Source organism: Acartia tonsa, chromosome 3 (assembly GCF_053477335.1).
Source record: "Acartia tonsa isolate MP-2025a chromosome 3, ASM5347733v1, whole genome shotgun sequence".
NCBI lineage: Eukaryota > Metazoa > Arthropoda > Copepoda > Calanoida > Acartiidae > Acartia > Acartia tonsa.
The window spans coordinates 52,188,521-52,209,019 of NC_137262.1; the positions used below are offsets into that span (position 1 = coordinate 52,188,521).

General features: G+C 30.6%; 1 long non-coding RNA gene across 1 annotated transcript in view; it reads left to right on the plus strand.

The window, feature by feature from the left end:
• The window catches only part of LOC145314559 (uncharacterized), an 81,698-nt gene extending 70,889 nt beyond the window's left edge, over positions 1-10,809 (plus strand). Inside the window, exons 4-5 of the long non-coding RNA XR_013877805.1 lie at positions 1,659-1,700; positions 9,006-10,809. This is a non-coding gene — a long non-coding RNA (uncharacterized LOC145314559). The remainder of the gene's footprint in view (positions 1-1,658; positions 1,701-9,005) is intronic.
• The last annotated feature ends 9,690 nt before the right edge of the window (positions 10,810-20,499 follow it).

Sequence of the window (20,499 nt, forward strand, 5' to 3'; positions counted from 1 at the left end):
GTATTTTTCCCAGGGTAGCTTCTTTTGGAGGGTGAAGGTACCCTGTCTAAGTAATTAAAACTTTATAGTTAACCTTTAGGAAGCTTCACTGAAGAGGAAAACTATATCTGTTTAGAAGTTAGGAAGACCCTTTGCAACAGATATAAAGAAAGAAATTCTGTAATATAAATAATAGTAATAATCCCTGTAATGACTTTTGTATTTATGGAAACTTTATATTTTCTGATACACGATGTTGTTTATATGCCTGCGTCGTTTGTCAATAATAAATTACAATAATAAATGAAGAAAATATACCAACTATGTATTAACTATATACCACTATATATTAAGTATATTGTTAGTATAGCAAAGATACTCTATAACTAAAATATGATTGTACGTTTGTTTTTGAACGACACATGTGAACGAAAAACAAACCTAATGACTGTCATATACAGTGATTTATTGACAAGACTGACCAAAATTGTAAGGGTAAAATTTTTTGAGTTGCTATGCTCCTAACATCAATTATATATGGAATGTTATGTATATTAATTCATCACTGTGAAATCATTATAAACATATAGAAAATATATTATTCCTATAATAAACCTTTACCATAATAATAAGCCGTGCTTTCCCACAAAGTGCCTACCGAGCACTGAAAATTCCCACCTTTATTTTAAAATTTTAAGAAACAGAAGTGGGGGAGAGGGTAGTAAGTAGGGAGGGGGGATATGTAACACTAGATTTAAAAAGTTCAGTATAAAGCAGTTAGCGAGATCTTAGTCCCCAAAGTTTTATAATAACGTTTTCTTATTCGTTGACTTAACAACTTTGGGGACTTTTGTTGCATTTTGATGGCTGGTTCATTAAGTGTCCAAACGTTTCAACCACTAATTGTGGTAACAAAAGTGGTAATTTTGTGTATCATCATTGGGAATGTACAACATTAATTTAACGACCAATGTCTTATCTCTTATCCCTAATAAGAATCTATCTGTTTATTTATATTTCTTCATTCTTTATTTGTCAGCATTCTATATATATCAATCTATTCTCAGCTCTACACTAATGACCCTTTTTTTGGCAAAACATTTTTAATGAAATAACTCTTTTTTGTTGACAGTATAATAGTATTAATCTATATTTTGTTGTATTCTAGTAATTTATGTAGATTAAAAAATTCCCGAGACATTATTAAAATTCTATGTAAATATTCTTACTCTGCAATAAATAAATATCTACAACAAAAAAAAATAATGCAAAGTTTAGAAAGGATTATTTTGTATTTAACTTTTCAATCAATCAGATCATTAACACTATAAAAGCATTATTGGTTGAAACGTTTGGACACTCGACTTAATTAATCAACAAATCATAATTCATTAAGTCTCCAAGTCAATGAATAAGAAACCTTTACTAAAAAAATAGTTTAATAAACAGCTTATTGTTTTTTCCTCCCGACACAATGAAATTGCTGTGTGCTCTTTTGTACCGACTTAGCTGTGTTAATATTTCCGACGCTATTGGCTGATATTCAAAGATCTAATTGAGAATCGACACAAGGTCCCCGTATTTAGAGTTACACATAGCTCGTGCACCCTCTATTCTTTTATTTGCATGTGCACGCAACTGATTTAATGACATTAATATAATTTGTTATTAAATTTCAGGCAAGATTAGAAGAAGAAGAGGCTTTTGCAGAAGCTAATAATGTAAGTATTTATCAACAAAAGCGCAGCTACACTACAATTTACATCGGTCGTCTGTTAGTTTTATCAATCCAAATATTTTTTCCCAACTGATTTATATTATATAACTCGGATCATGTTTCGTCGTATTTCACAGTAGCTTTTGATAGGTTATTTAAGGTTTGGTTAAATCAGGTAAATGTTGATTATTGCCCACAGAGTTAGAGCCCCCCGCAGGGGCTAGAAATAGGAGAAAATACTACGAAACCCGCTACTTCGTTTTCTTTCCTTGATCCGAAAACTTTAGACTAACCCATAAAAAGTCGATGGGGAGAGGAAAGAAAAAGATTAATGGAAACCACCAGGGAAAAAAAACCCATAGCTAAAACATTCAGGAGGTGGAGCTTGGTGCTTGATTTTGGCATATTTTTAAAGGGTTGACTTACGAAAATTCCAATTACTTAAGATCTTCAGAAAAAAAACCTTGTTAAATTGAATGTATTGGTTGGAAAAACCAAAAGCCACACACAGTCAAAAACAAAAATTAGTTTTCTTATTATAACATGGAACACAATATTCATAAACTAAAAAAATATAAGTCCTTCAAAATGCCTCCCACTTATTTTTTATATAAATTGAAAATATGAGGGCTTAGATATTTTAGCACCTGCAGGCGCCCTAAATCTGAATGGCTACCCTGAACACAATATAAGCTAACGTAAAAAACACAAAAAAAACTACACGACCCGGCCATCCCATCTTGTTTGAATACTTTTTAAATTAAAGGGAAAGGTTTCAGTGGTCGACTAGGCACTTCTAGGGAAATAATCAAAATGTATAAATAAATTCATGGATGGGTGTATTAACTATCGAAAAAGTATTTGTTATAGCATTAACAGTGCTAACCGTCAGTGTCGTACATGTAAAACTAAACCAAATAAAAGTTTGAAGCCTCTAGAAATCCTGGTTTTAATAAATTCCACGGAATTCTAATTTCTATTTTTATTCTTTCTGCACTTGGATTTGAACAATATTACCTCACTTAACTTTTATTTTATTATGAATAGAGCAGCTACTCTGTATATAGATTTTGCCTTTTGTGTTTCTATGTCATTTTAATTAAATAAAAAGTTAAATTTTTGTTTACAGCTTATTGCAAATGGATATAGAATATACGTTAGTATTAAGACAGGGAAAAATAGTCGTAAATTTAGATGAACATCATTTATTGGTCAGTTCGTTCATAGGAGGGGAGATAATGGGGTAGAGGGGCTGGATGGTGGGGATCGTTAGTTTAGCCAGCTACAGCTTTCACTTTAGTAGAGTAAAACATAAAAGTCTAGTATAAGTAATAATCCATTATATTAAAACAGTACAAATTGCCTCTTCTTTAAATTAACTGTATTCGATCATATACATGTTGTTTCAAGTAAAAAGATTTTATTCGACCTTAAAGCACAAAATTCTATCAGAATAAAGAATCACACACTGATACTTTTATCCTCTAAAAGCGTCATTGTTTTAAGAGATATTAAAAAGCAATTTTTGTAAGTTTAATGTATTTTTTTTACAGAGAATAAGGACATATAATTATTTTTTTTGCATACTCTTATTGGCCGTAGGCACCTCCAAAATATTTTTCATTTTAACCCCCCCCCCCCCCCCCTCCCATGTAAAATTTACCTCTACCTTTACCCCCAACCATTTAGGAGGGGGTAATTACCCCCCCTCCCCCCAAAATAAAAAAGCTTGCACGCCCCTGTTTGCAAATATATTGTAAATTAAAATTTCTTCTAACAATTAATGTGCCTTTTAGCAGTTATAAATTTAAAACACTGTAGAGGTGGATGATACGTATCCAAGTTAATGTATCTGATATGCAATTCTTATATGAAAAAAGGCAAATTGGATTATTTATATCTGTATAAAAATGCAGATAAGAGTACATTTGTTAAAAAATGAAACAGATTAAACTATAAAACTTCAAATATTTTTTTAAAAAAGTATATTAATGCTAAAAAGTGATAGCAAGGATATGTACAGTACTCTGCAGACATTTTGTTTCCTATCGAACTTTTTCGCCAGTAAGCCTTACACAAAAAAGTTAAAAGTCAAAATAGGTGTTCTTTCTTGCGAAATGTTTTTCCTTTTCTGTTAAATGCAAAATCTGTTGAGGGTTCGCATAAGTCAGCTTGCACAGAGATTAACGGATTCGCAATGTTGCAAATTATTATTCTTGTGCTTATAGTTATGATTCCATATTAATGGTATAAATCTTAAATCTTATTCATATTATTAAAATTAATAACAATAATTCAGGTTAAGAGGATGACATAAAACATTTGTAGTAAAGCAAACAAATCTGTAATGGGCTTAGGAAAAATGTGTTATAGAAAAGATATTCAAAGATCATAAAAAAGGTAAAACAGAGAGTGATAAAAAAAGGGTATTATAAATATTTGATTATCACGAAAGCTTTATAAAAAATATATTATAATTTTTGTAGTATGATCGAAAGACCGACAGTCAGACAAAGTTATTTGATTCTTTATTTGTCTTAATTATTTACATAAAAAGTTTACATCTTAATTATAAGAGTTATTATAACAATATTAAAATAAACTAATCTAAGATATTCTCTTATATAAAAAAAGGTGTCAGTCAGACAGCCAGACAAAGTGAATTAAAGATTTGCTACTAAAAATTAATATTGATATAAAATATAAAATGTTTTAATTTCACATGGTCTCTTGCCCATCCAATTATTCCGTACCTTATCCAATTTTAGAACATGCAAAATATAAATTTGCAACATTGTAAATTTACATTAATTAATATTATGTACATTGTATATTGTAGCTTGTTAGTAGCGCACCTACTTTAGCATATTTTAGTTAGTTTGTCTTTTATTTCATCCTGTTTTTTTCTCTTCTTTCTTATATACTAGCGACTTCGCCCCTAGCCTCCCGGGGCTTTGCCCCAATTGGTAATTAAAGAAAGAAAAAATTAAGTACCTCTGGAGATGTTGCCCCCACTAATTTTAAACAATTTAAAAAAATTAAGTAAATAATGAGAAGCTCCCACTCCACCAATAATTTTAAATATTTTTTTTTTAATTTAGGGTTTTTTTTCATTTATGAGGGGGTTGGGGGTGTCCCACCCCCCAAGAAAATAGCCTAAACCACCACATTACCAGTAGAAATATTTCCTGAAAAGTAGAATCCGTTCGGTTTAGTGGTTACCGAGATCTTAAGGGACAGACGGACGGACGGACAGACAGACATCATTCTACTTTGCATTATAGATATTATTAAAATTCTAAAACGACCAAGCTAATGTTGCTTGATTCACTTCTACAAGAGACAAAATAAATTGAAAATAATTGTTAAATCGATATATATCTTCATGTCTTAGAATAGTGTATTTTTTTTAAATTGATTGAAACTGACTCTAAAGAATTGTTTTTGACTGTTTGCTTTGTGGTAGCTTTAAAAAGTAAAAAAGGGGTTCCAAAGTTTTGAGAGGTAATATAATGTATTTCTTAAAATTTCGAGAAGGGTAAAAAAGGATTTTCAAAGTTTAGGGGGATAAACAACCCTATACTCACCCCCCCCCCCCCACACCCCACCTTTGGACGTTTATTTTAAGCATTATTGTTTATTGTTGAAATGAAATACTTTGTTCTTGTTTGAACTGCATTAAAGTAAATTAAACAACATAAACATGCTAACAATTAAACAAAGGCACTAAAGAAATAATGTTCGTTAAATGTGTTGCTAAATTCTAACTGCAAATAAAAGTCATATAAAGAAGTGAAAATCAGTTGATATATATCTATATTAACTAATTCTATCAAGGACGTTTATTATTTGAATAAACACAATCTATAATTTAAGAAGAAAGAACAACTCAAGAAATATATACAGCAATGTTTAATTAAATTATAATTTGTAGAACTTACAGTAGGGTTACATTCTTTTCTTATTTTTTAAAATTCTTTTTAACAAGCAGCTTATAGTAACAATAAAAAATGACATCATACAATACAAATGACCAATGATAAGCCAGTATACATTGTAATTGATCAATGTTAAAATGTATACTGGCATATCATTTACATTGCATTGCGTCATTTTTTATGAGTTCCTTTCTTTTTAATCCTAAATTCTTAAATAAATCTGTCCTGGTTAAAGTTTAAAGAAGAATAAAAAAAAGTTGTAATACAACACAACAACAACCAAAACTTTTTCCAATAAAATACATAAAAAATGCATTATAGTTTTATTTTTCATTTCTGCATTTTTACAATATTTTTTCAGATTTATCTTGAAAATATTACCACCCTACTTAGAAAATTAGAAAATTAACCTGGAATTATAAAAATAAAAATTTTTGAAATTTTTTTTTTAAAATTAATTATAGAGGTAACATGAAAGACAAAAAATGAATAGCTCTCAATTTCCCATAACATTTGAATGATCAAATTCATTGTTAAAAAAAGATTGAAGTAATAACAAAAATAAATGTATAAATATAGATGAGTAACCCAGACAACTACATGGCCTAAGTTGTGGGGACCTTTTTCGTCTGCTAGCAAATTTTTTGCTCTTGTGACTATAATGTGGTGATATTTCCGATGCTATGGACTGCCATGATATTCAAGGACCCCATTGAAAGTTGGCACTTTATCCCGAAACCGTGGATTGAGTTACATGCAGCTCATGTCCCCTCTATTCTTTTACTTTAATATCATGAATTATAATTCTTTTTTTTAAGAAATCATAAATGGGGGAACTTGAAGTCCAACTTGAGAAAGTGAGGAAACTGACTGCATTATTCCACTTTGAGAAACAACTGGCTCTGTTCCCAACCTTTGAAAAGATTCATTTATGCAAACACACACACACTCACACCCACACACACACATACCCATACACATACACACACACAAGATGTAATTTTATCAGCCTTGTTCGCTCTTTGCTTGCTGCGTGCCATTAGGTATAAAAGCCGCAGAAACTTTTTTAATATACATTTATTAATTATTTATTCATTCCTTAAAGGTCTAAAAAGGCCCTGAAAGCTTTGTAAATAAACTCAACAAAAAGTCTAAATTTGTTACTAGTAAATTATTTCAAACAAACAATCTTTTTTTTAAGAATAAACTGTTTTTAATGGTGGTTTGGGGATGGGGGGTAGCTACGATGGGGGGGGGGGGGGGTTAAAATATCATTCTTCTCAAAACCCCTGTGTATTTTGAAAATTAAAAGAACGATTTTAAAAATCCTTTTCTAATCAATTTTTAATTACAGTTTTTTACCAGTATGAAAAAATGTCCATGTGTCAAAAAAATGTTGGCTGATAATCCCTCTCTTTTTTTTTGGTTGAAAAGACAAATTTATTGCATAATTAGAGCATAAATTGCACAGAAAATATATGACAAAAGAGCAATGTTATTTTTTGTCAAATAATGTTTCTGACAAACTGTTTCATTTTATTTAAATATTATGATAATAACATTTTTTAATAAAACATTGTAATTAAGACCATACTCGCGGACAAAAAAAAATCATTTACATATTTCTGAACTACTAGAAACCTATTATAAGGGCCCTTTTCAATTAAAGTTTTTTTGGGGATGATCTTTTGTTTAGGGGTAATTTTTCTTTGGGGGTTGGTAGTACCCTCCCCCCAAATAGTTATAAACCTTCTTAACATTGTAATTGAGAACGAAATCGGACTAGCTGTTCGGTACAGACAGACACACAGAGACATCCTGTTACTTTTATATGAGGATTCAGCAAACACCAGCCACTGACAAATTACATTGAGTTACGACAACACAGACACATTTTCAAAACTTCTACATAAGTAATGTGCCAATTAAGTTATGATACAAGATCGTAACAGAAGCTTTATTATCCTGATTGGAGCTACCTTTTCCAATTATTTGTATTGTAATACAATTTGGTATTCTCTTCTCATTAAAATATAAGTTATAAAATTTTTGATGGGCTACTTAAGACTTATAATAGTTCTTGTATAAGTGGAATAAATTTCATTTAATACAAGTTGCCGTTTCAACAGGAAATACGAGTTTATTTTCTATTTAACCATTCCTGTATCCAAGATTTAATTCAGTACCCATTGTGCTTATAAGCCTTTTCAAAGAAATTTAGTTATTTTAAAATTTCATTTTTAAGAATAGGATTTAAATCTAATATTGAATTTTGAATCCGAATTTTAAAATAAATATTTTGACTTTAAACTTCACTGGCTTGTCATGTTTGGGTGTTACTATGAAGTTACCAAATTTATTAGATAGCTTCAATAATTCTATACATAGTCAGAAATTACATCCACCTTTTATATTGATCTAAAACATTTTCAGTGCGCAAAGCATTTTTCTGTAAAGAATATCTGTCTTTTTTAATGCATGTTTCATTTTCTAAATACTTTTCCAGTATGATATCTAAACCGATAATATCCGCTGTATTAGAACCAGTTCATATTTTGCTATTGACAAATATGATGATTACTATGTATGTATGTATGAACCTTTTGTCACATTACATTTGTCAAATAAATGTCACCAACCAATATCTGGCTGTCCATCCATCTATGTGTATATCTGTCATACTATGGTAAAATGTTCTTTTGTTATTTACCAATCTATTTTTATAACATCTATATTTCTATCAATCATTATTTCGTACTTTTTGTCTGCCTTTTTGTCTAATTATACATGCTAAATCTATCGATCTATATATTTTAAGATATAGCTTGCTATCAAGGGGGACGAAAAAGGTTTATTAAACAGCCCACCACCACGAAAAACAAATATCTTCCACCCAAATCTTGTACCCCCGAATATAAAAAGCTTAAACGTCCTTGACGCAATTGAATTATTGATTAAAATATGAATCCAATATCACAAGTAAAATTTGTACAGTTCTAACTTTCAAATATCAACCTACGTCCTACATATACTCATATTTTTAGAATTGTTCTTTATCAAAAACATTCTATCTTATAAGGTCAACTCTACAAAAAACCGATATTTTAAGAAAATACAAATTTTTTAAAATATGTTTTTAATACATGAAGATGCCAAAATGAACACTTAATAATTTGCCACCACTTTAATCCCGATGTGAAAATTAAAAAACAAAAACAAACAGCTTAGTATGTAATAGAAAAAGCAAAGTTTAATGATATTATGATTAAATACTAAAAATTGGGGACTAGAGTAATAATAGTCTGCATATATGTAATTGTAAATCTACGTTTTTACCACAATTATTCTAACTAAACCTAATTATATTTCAGGAGGAATGTGACCTGATAGTGGTGATGGGTTCACAAGCAGACGAAGCCGCCGCAGATTTTGTATAAAAAATCTACCGTTCCTTCTTTTTTGTCAGATTTTCAACCAAATTGATTTATGTTTTAAGAAAAAATTTAAAATAAACATATTCTGCAAGGAATATGAAAAGTTGTTGAGAAAAACATTGAGGGGGGGGGGGGTATAGAGTCCTAATCTAATAATTTAATCTAAAAAACACAAATATTGGAATTGTAAGCTAAATATGTAAATTAACAAGCTTGATTACACCCATAAGTAGCGATTGAAAAGAAATTTCATAATTATCTTTTCTTTAATTTGATAAAATGTATGGAAGGTTTGTGTGGGTGTGAATTTGAGAAAGAGAATAAACATGTTGGCCAAACTGAAATCATGTAGAGCGGCTTCGCTATTACAACATCAAATTTTTTTCTTTAAAATTCAATTTCAACCAATAGTCTTTCTAAAATATATTCTTATTCATTTTTTTATAAAAAAAAACATTTTGATCCACTGCAGTTGACGGTAAAATATTCCTGGTAAAGATATTTCCAAACGGCCAATGATGTACAGGGAAAGCTTCACTGAAGAAAAAACGCGTAAAATATGTCTTTTTCGCGCATTTCTCTGCTCTGCGAGATAATTGTGCATTATTGATTTATGACATCCAGATTATTTGTAGGCCTTCTTATGCCACTTAAAACGGTGTGCGGGTATGATCTGTACGTTCAGCCGTTTGGCAGCTAACAGCCTTTAGAATTAACAGATTTTTGGAAATATTCGTTACCAGTAATATTTTACCGTGAACTGCAGTTGATCCGAAAATTCTAACCTAAACAATGCATTTAATAGGACCAAAATTGTCTTATAATTTAAACAGTGTATTTATTATATATTCTATTAATGTTATTGTTAATTGTAAATTTTGTACCAATAAATCCTTTTAATTTTAACATTAAAGTCATTTTATTTGTTTTATTTAACAATAAAACCTAAAATGCCCAATGTCTTTGCCCATTTCTATTAATTTATCTTATGATAATTTATAAGAAAAGGTAGGGTAGCAATAAAACTAAAGCTTATGATAGTTATTTAAAGCATCGTATTATAGACAGCTTTCCTTGGATATTGAAATTTAAAATTTTAAGATTAAACCAGTTTTGTTAGCACCGAGTGTTATTAATTTTATGATTTCTTTTTAAATATTCGTGGAAAATTTCAGTAATACGATGCTATACATGATTTTTCAGTATGGCTTAGAACCGGTTCTAATCCAGTGGATATCAAACGGTTTCAAAACTAGGCTGTAATATCAATTAGTTTCAATATACATATGGAACATCTGTTCTTTACTTTGGTTGACAAAACTTACTATTTTAGAACAGAAGTTTGGTAAGATTTTTAAACTAAACTGCATATTCGAATGACCTATCTAAAGATTTTTAAATGACCTAAAAACCATTCAAAATTGAATTAAAATCATCAATTAGATATCCAATTACATATCAAAATTTGTAAAATTTCATTAAATTTTTCATTAATAAAATTTTGTTAATTGCAAATTTTAATATTAACTTTAATTATTAAAAACTCAAAATATCGTTTTATCTTTTAGTACCTGGTTTATTTAGATTTAAAGATTTTTTTTCTTATTGTAATATACGTAAACCCCAATAATGTACCATATATATCAACCTTATTAAATCCTTTTATAAATAAATATAATATTAAATTTGTTGTTCTTTAATATTAAATGTGTAATTATTAAATAAATTGTAAATAATATAATATATGTTTTCTTCATTTGGTACAATTTTAGAATCTCAACTTTTCAGTAATACAAGAATAACAAATGCTATCTATAATACAAAGTAGCTTGATGTTTGTCTGTCTGTCCGTCCGTCCGTCTGAAGCTTAAGATCTAGGTAACCACTGAACCGATCGGATTCTACTCTTCAGGGTATATACCTATTGGTCCTGTGGTGGTTTCAAGCTATTTTCTTGGGGGGTGGGACACCCCCAACTCCCCAAAAAACAAACCCCGCCCTCCTCTTTTTTATTTTTTTATTTTTTGCTGTAGATTTCCTTGGTCCTTTATGTTTTGTAGAAGAATTCCTTGGTCCTTTAACGAATTTCGCCTTTTTTATCACCTCTTGGGGCAAAGCCCCTAGAGGCTAGGGGCGAAACCACTAGTATTGAATACAGGATCGAGTAAACAACTTGATACAGGCCCTTAAAACATGGGTCACTAGCCGCCAGTTAGCAGCCAAAAAAAGACCATTAAGCAGCTATTTTATTACAATTTTTGAAAAGCCATAAAAAACTTTTGAGTTTTATTTTGAGTTATTAAAGGCAAGATTAGATTTTTCTAGGAACATAAGTTTTCTTCCTCCGATAACAAAAACATAGAAAGAAAAACTAACCTTCCTTAAATTGATAAAAATAAGGATCCATAAAAAGAAGCTCTAAAACTATACGGTATGGTAAGACAAACGAACACTTGTAGAGTCTCATAACCTAATAAGCAGAATATTTATAAAACAAAGTAGAATGATGTCTGTCCGTTCGTCCGTCCCTTAAGATCTCGGTAACCACTCAACCGATCGGATTCTACTCTTTAGGGAATATACCTACTGGCCCTGTGGTGATTTTAGGACACCTCCAACTCTCCCAAAAATAAAAAATCCCCTCCAAATTGTTTTCTTTCAGTTAATAATGTTTTTACAGGAATTTTTCACATAAAAATACTGGCAGTACTTAATTTAATTTTTTTAAACTACCTCTTGGGGCAAAGCCCCTAGAGGCTAGGGGCGAAGCCGCTAGTTAATTATAAATTAAAACAAAATTGTGTATAAATTAGATAAAACAATGCTTAAATTTAAGGTACTGTTTACCGGCATACTTATAATTTTAGGAATATTATAGAGATGGCTCGCCAATGATACAATACCTTGTTGTCCAAGAAATCATTATTTCATAAATCAGATAAATATGGTAAAAATATCATAAAAAATGGGGAATAGTCCCTTTCGTAACATCGCCCCCATCGTCGTATTTTTAAAATGGCTTTTTATAGGTTAGGTTAGGTTATATTTGGTTAGATGATTGCCCCACGGGGTTAGGTAATTAACCCCGCAGTGTTAAAGCCCCAAGCAGGGGCTAGAAATAAAAGCACCATTTTAATATTTAAGTCTAAAGGCAATCTAAAAGTTTTTTCAATGACAAATAAAGAAAATATTTATACACCGCAAGAAAAGACAAGCTACATTTTGTTTTTAAAACATGTCTGATATGAAACGCAAAACTTTATGAAATTTGTTTATTATCAGATTTTTTCTCCATATATTTTTTTCTGTTTTCAATTATTTGAGTTAAATGGACAGAGACAAGGACAAGCATATCCTTTTTAAAAAAAAAAAAAAACATGATCTAACCTAAGGCATTTTTAAAAACTTTTGGCATTATATTTTCACGTGCTAAAGCTATATTGGGATAGGCATAAGCTTATTATTATTATTATTCGTAAATAAATCAAATCTAAGCATAATTATCAACTGTGCATTTTACAATGTTATGGTATTTCTTTTTGACATATCTTTACATTTCAAACTTACGTCGAAATAACTTTAACATCAGTGATCTTAAGGCATAACACAATGGACAATAAATTGACATTCACCTCATAAAAACGATAAACCCTTCTGTAGATAAAAAAAATACTGGTAGAAAAGTTAGGACATTGAAACTTTGTACAACCAAATCATGATTGAATGAATAATTCTAAAAGTTAAAAGCCAACGATCGAGATATCTTGATGAATGTTCCCTCTCGGCCTTTATAATATGAAACAAACTGGCAGACAAGGTTCTAGAGTAGCACCGGAATAAAATTGAGATAGAGCAAACAAATCCTTTTGAAAAGAATTGTATGAAAGAAGTTTATATGGAGTGCGCACAAAATACAGATTTATATAAGGAGCAAGGACAATTATTTCCATTAGAAGCACCGTATCGATAAATCGGGGCTTTCTGTTAAAGTGCCAAATGAGCACATAGTCACCCCTTACCATCCCTCACTTAATTTAAACAAATTAAAAAAATGGGGGTTGTAGTTTTATCTTTATATGTACCTGACCCATGCTGGCCTATAAAGCGTACACATCATAACCTTACACAAAACAAACCGCCCCCACCCCCTCCTTATTTTAAATTTGTATACTCATTTAAATATCGTGTCTTTTTATTTATAATCCAACTGATAGTTAACAAATAAAAATAAGATGTTTAAATAAACCATGTTGATCACTCTATGAAAATTGAAATGTAAAACATCAGATGGAACTACAAAAGCACAGCTTTAACAAAGATCTTTAAACGGTTTTATTTTTCAGGTATAATGTTTCAACACCATTTATGAGTTGTGTTGAAAGCTATCTCTCTCTTTCGGTTCTACTGAAGCTACTCTATTAATTATTAGCGGCTTTGCCCCTAGCCTCTAGGGGCTTTGCCCCAAGAGGTAATTTTAAAAAAATTGGAGCTGGCCCAGTATCAATTTCAAAATTTTCGGGGGGAAAAAATTGGATCTGCCCAAAAAGAAATTGGGGGGATTTTTTTTTTGGAGAAGGGGGGGTTAGGGTTGTCCTACCCCCCTAAGAAAATAGCTTAAAACCACCAAAGGACCAATAGGTATATATCCTGAAGAGTAGAATCCGATCGGTTCAGCGGTTACCGAAATCTTAAGCGACAGACGGACGGACGGACGGACAGAAAGACAGACGGACGGACGGACGGACGGACATACATCAAGCTACCTTGTATTATAGATAAAGTCCCATGGATTGAACTGAACATACTATGTCTATTTATATTTTGTTTCAGCAATCTAAAAACTTTTGTTTATATCCCCTTTTTCCCTTTTCCTCCTTTCTTTCCAATTTTATCTTTATGTATATTCTTTGTATCTTTTTATTATTTTCTTTACTCGAATGTTTTGAATTTTGTTATCCTTGTTTGTGTTTTACTGATATACAGACGCTGTATAAAATATTTACGATATCTTCCCTATACCAAAATGTTTCACAAATGTTACAAAAAATCGATAATTATGTATTTTTGTTAAGGTTAACAATCATGACTTAACAAGGATGACAACTTCCATAAAAGCGAAGCTCTAAAACGATAGGACAAACGTACATTAACACTTATGGAGTGTCAGAACTAAATAATCAGAGCAAAATTGTAAGTAAATCTCTTAAAAAACTGAATAAATACAGGATAATGTTTAAGGACATACTTACATTTTTATTGATTATAGAGAAGCTTTGCTTAAAACATTGTACTTTGTTGTCCTAGGAATCAGTATATACATACAAGAATTAAATTTACGGGTTCTTAGATTGTTTATTATACAAATATAACAATAAAGTTTTTATCTATTATATGATATTTTCTGGAGAGAAAAAAAATTGTTAAAACCAGCCTTTTAATAAAAAATATTTCTGTCTGCAAGAAATTAAGTTTACTGATACTTGTCTGCAATATTCAAAACTAACTCAGCGAGTTAGCGGCAATGATGCGCTAGTATCCAAAGTCAGTCAGAACCTTTTAATTTCTTGCAAATTCCCTTTCAGCCATTACCCAAAGTCTGAGACTCCTAAAAGTTGAATATTTGATCCATTGTCCCCTGTGCAGTGTGCATAAGTACATGCTTACATAAATCTTGTTATGTATATTATTTAAGTTGTTTACTAATAGAAATATAAACTAAACAAAACTTCAAAACGAATTTTAAATCTGCACTTTAATGTAAAACAAAGGCATGTCAAACTTATATAAATTTTATTCAGGTCTCGGTAACCGCTAGTTATTTTGTGGACCAGCTTTAGCTTTTTAGCGGCTGTGGTTGAATATTTTCAAATTAAAATTGCAAAACGACTGAATCTTCTAAATTTTTAATATTCTGGCGGCTTCTTTTTGAAGGCGGCGGCTTGCTAACAAGTGGAGCTGCGACAGCCGAGCACAAATCTCAGTTATATAATTTCATATTTTTTTTATAAGAAATGTTATAAAGAAACAAGTACGATTATGTTCAATTTTAGACAAGTTTGTAAATAATTTAATATTAAAAAGCCTTCAATTTTCATGACTATAAATAGCTCTAACTATTTATTGTGTCACCATAAAGTTTTGGCGCTTTTTAGCACAAACCTTGCCCTATTGTTACTAAAAGTGTAGCTTTTGCCAAGACTCGAACCCTTCAAATAATAAAGGTAATATTCTTTTGGGTGTTATGGTTTGGGGGTATAGCTCTTAGGAGAGGTGTCGTACACCCTTTCCAGCTCTAAAATAGCCTAAAACCTTTTTGACCTCACTCTTACAAGAACCTAGCAGAAATGCAGACAGACAGACATCCTGTTGCTTTGGTATGTAGGATGAAATTATTTTCTAACAATCCAAATATAATCATACAAAATTGTATGTGCTAATGATGTCAAAAACGAATTACAGATTGACTTCAAGGTCAAAACTTTTAAGCTTATTTGAAATGGTTATTGCTATTGCAAATAAATATAGTTTTACAATTCTCTTTAACAAGGTTTGGTTCCCTAAAGAACAAGACAGAAAGACAATCTGTTACTTTCAAGGATTATATTTTTTTACATAAATCTCAGACACTTCATATATTTCTCACAGAAAATGGACTAATAAAATTACATAGCAGATGCACATCTTTAAATCTAAATAAAGAATAAATCAAATTAACTGCAAAATAACAAGTAACATTACATTCAATGCATTCAATTGAAGCTACTCTATAAGTCGATGTGTCATTCTTGAATAATCCCTGGGTTTTATCTACTTGCTGTATTGAATACTAGCGGCTTCGCCCCTAGCCTCTAGGGGCTTTGCCCCAAGAGGTAATTAAAGAAAAAAATTACCTTGGGGGATGCCCCCAGAAATTTTAAATAATTTTAAAAAAATTAAGTACCTGATGAGAAGCCCCAAGTCCACCGCTAATTTCAAATAATTTAAAAAAAATAGAGGGGGGATTTTTTTCATTTTTTTGTGGGGGGGGTGTCCCACCTTCCAAGAAAATAGCCTAAAACCACCACAGGACCAGTAGGTATATTCCCTGAAGAGTAGATTCCTATCGGTTCAGTGGTTACCGAGATCTTAAGAGACGGACAGACATCATTCTACATTGTATTATAGATATCTCTTCTCTTTATATATCTAACTCTAAGTATATCTGTTTCTGATAGTCCAATGATAAGATACTTGTGTAAAAGTTAATTAATACATTAAAATGATAAACCAGTAGCAAACAATCCTAAAAGCAGTTTGGCAAATAACGAATGGGTTAAATGCCGCCCAACTACTTATCTTTTAAATCGAAAAATAGGCGTGGCCTTTCCTTGTTGTGGTAGCTTTTTCCTCCGGGGCTACCTTAAACACAATATATCCTAACCCAACCTGGCATGAAAAAATAAACGGAAAACTTCCTCACCCTTTTTTTCCATCATTTCAAAATAAGGAGGTGGGGGACAGTGCTCAAGAGGATACTTTGTGTCCGATAACAGACAGACCGAAATTTGTAGACTTGAGTGGTGTAGCATCTCTCCTATAAAGTGCCTAATTACATTAGACAAGTAAATAACATTAAGATTGACATTTGGATATGTGTAGGGATACAGGTATGGATAAGTGGATGATAAATTAAGAAGTCTATAGTTTAATTGCAATTAAGGAAATATTAAAGGGCGAGGTAGTTTTAATTAAACACTTTGCAGTAATACTTAAGGAAAATCAAGTATTTCCCATAAACATTATTGAGTTGTTTTAAGTTTTTAGATTTTCTTTGTTCTTTTAGAAAAATCTTCGAACAAAAAAAATAAAATCTTAGAAAAAATATAAAGAATTAGTCATTTCTACACGGAGGACCTGAATTTTTTTCATTTACATTATTGGATGTCCTTATGCTGCTACACGATATTTAGGAATGATGCATTCTGCTGACCTAAAATTTAAATTTTTATGATGACTACATAAAATAAATGTGATCATAATTGACATACCATCGTGGTGGCATAAAAGAGTTTAGGTCACACAACCAATACTAAACTGTAAGCGTGAATTTGTTGTTGTCTCTTCGAGCCCATTTTTCCTTTGTTCATCAGAGAATGCAAGGAACGGTTGTTTTGTGCCATGGAATGTGTGTTTGATTGTTGAGACCCCGCTGTAAGTCTGCCCGGCTTGCATAAGACGTAACCCAGGTAATGATTATTACATGCGTGCTGAGTATAAGGCCTAGTGGGTCAAACGGCTATACTCAAAAAACGCCTATCTCAGAAAACGCCTATCTCAAAAAACGCCCATCTCAGAAAACGCCTATCTCAAAAAACGCCCATCTCAGAAAACGCCTATCTCAAAAAACGCCTTTTTCATAAAATGCCTACTACATTTTTTAAAATCATCTTGTAGTGAAACATGTCAGTCTAAGAAGGTATTGTGAATATTGTACAATATGTACATTATAAATCTTCTTATTGTAATATCTATCCCTGAAGTATAATGTCACTCTTGTACATTCCTTAGGCACTTTTTATTTTTTTAAGCATTTTGAGCAACAACATAAGAAAGGTTTGCTTTTTGAAAATTGGTCACAACTGAATAACAAAAGGTTTTACCTAGTTAATTCATGTTTTAAGTTTTTTTTTTCATATATCTACTGCAAACAACCCAGTTTACTTTTCAGTTATTACAATAAAGATATTCATAAAGATGTTGTGGAATTTTGGATGGGTGAATTTCAAAATAGGGTTGTGAAATTTGGGTAGGGTGTAAGGAAGGGATAAATAGTTTGGAAAACATAAAATTTTGTTCTAGTTTTTATTATGCTTAAAAGAAATTTTTGATTCATGTAATATAATCATTAACATACACAAATAATATACAAAATATTTATTAAGTATGATATGCTTTAAACTTATCAGAATTATATAGCTGTTACTCAAAATAAAAGATTAGTTTAGAATAATTATTATAAATTATTATTAATTATTATAAATTAAAGGAATTTTACACTTTCTATTTAACAGTTTAACTTTCCATATTTGATGAATTTTGGGGGAAAGAGAGGGAGAGGTTATTTTAATGTCTTATCCCTATATTCCTTCTTATTTTTACCAGATTCAAAACTGATGTACTTTTGAATGAGCTTCAATAATTTAACCCTTTCCTCCAATGAGTTCTCCCTACCATAATTTTCTCCCATTTATTTAAACTATCTCTATTCTCTAAATATAGCAGCTATACTCTTTAGTTTACCATTTTATCTATCTTTGTACATAGTTTATTAACTGGTTGATTTAGTAACTGTTCATTTGTGTTTTAAGAGATCATGAACGTTTTCTGAGATGGGCGTTTTTTGAGATAGGCGTTTTCTGAGATAGGCGTTTTTTTAGATGACCCGGTCAATCGCCTATCAAGCGGTTTGACTGAATGTGTAAGATCTCGAAGTCATATCGCGGTGATACACCTAAGATGAAACAATAATAGCCAAGTTTAGCTGTTCCTTTTCCTATGAAATGAATGTATCTGTAATGTTAAAATATTTATAAGTTACACACACAGACAATAAACCAATGATAAATAGACCATCTCAACATAGAGTCAGATATCATTATTAAATTTAATTAAGCAAAGACCCATATCTAGGTATTCTTATCTAGAGTTGCACCACAGAATACACAATAGTAGTCATCTTAATATTAATATGAAATATTATAAGATCATAACTGGTAGTAATTTTATGATTTCAATATTCGTGGAAAATTGTCTGTTCTACAATGCTATGCATGATTTTAACTTTTTAAGCAACGCAAATAAATGAGTCTATATCAAAAATATCTAAAATCCGATAGACATATTGTGCTGCTATGCATTATTTAGAAATAGAGAAATCAGAAAAAACAAGGATGACAACATCCAAAAAAAGCTAAGCAATACAAAATTATGGATGGTAATACGGACAAGATGATATAAGAAGTAGCTGTTAAAATAAAGAAATCACAATACCTTCTTCAGGTATTTTTAATATCTTTCAATATTTAAATTTTGTAGCATGACTGATGAACTGACGGATTAAGTAGTTAACTTACTGAATGCTCAACAGTATACAAAATAGAAAAATAAGCTTTTCATCATGACGGACGAATAGAAAAAGTAAATCTTATAGTAGCTTTGGCACTTATCGACATTTATTATTAGAGTAAGCAGTATGCCTTGGCAAAAAGCAGACTCAGATAGGAATTACAGACAAAGATCGTCGTGGAATCAAAGAGTTGGTTTATTAAGTCAGATCTGGAAAAAATTCACATTACAAGGGATGGAGGGGACACTCTATTGTAAATAAAAATGAGACCCAAATGTTTATAACCACGTTATCTTATTTGTTATCTAAAAAACTTTGGGTATTTCTATTGAATATTGATTGGCTGGTGCCAAACTAATTTCTTCGAGACTTTGGTTATGTCTTTATCCATGGCTGGTAAATTACAGGGAGGGATGGGACACTGGACTGATTATTACACTATTCCTCAAAGTTTTACAATAACGTTCTTTACTCGTTAGCTTAAAAACTTTGGGGTCTTTTGTTGAATTTTAATTAGTAGGTGCATTACGTTAAGCATCCAAGCGTTTCAACCACTAATTGTAATCTACAGAATGGTTTATTTTGTGTATCACCATTGCAAACGTACGTACCTTCATTAATCGGCAATTGTCTTATCCCTTTAGATCCACAGTTATGGAATCTCAACGACAAAGATTTTTTTATCCAATCTTGACAAGAGAGGTATTTTTGGAAAGAGGAATATATATAGAAAACGCCTATGAAAATTAGAAAATCCGCAGAAATCATATTTGCAAGTTATTTGCAAAAATCTGCAATGCTAATTTGCAAAATTAATTTCATGCCTTAAATGACTTATTTAGAAAAAATCTTCTTATGAAATGTGTTTATTTATAAGTTTAGAACATACTTACGGCAAAACAAATTTCTTTAGTGTTACTTTTTTCACCTTATATATGAAAAAAGCAGTTTCTCACATTTTATGATAAAAAAAGGTATAGGAACAAAAAATATGATTTTTCTTGATGTAAACACAATAATTGGCATAAAATCTATCATCCTAAATGTAAAAATCAGATATAGAATCCTTTTTAGAGCAAAAATAGTGCAAAAAGTAACCAAGACATTTTTGCAAAGTATGAAAATCTGATGAAAATAGTTCTTTTTGCTTTTGATATACATATCAGATAAATGTATATAAAATTAGTGATTAAAAACTATAAAACATGTTATAAGTTTTTTATACATTGTCATTGATTAAATTGCACTTTTAGGTTTAAGAATTACCGAAGTAGTGCAAAAAAACTCTTTTTATGATGTAATTAAACAAAATAAATGCCAAAAAAC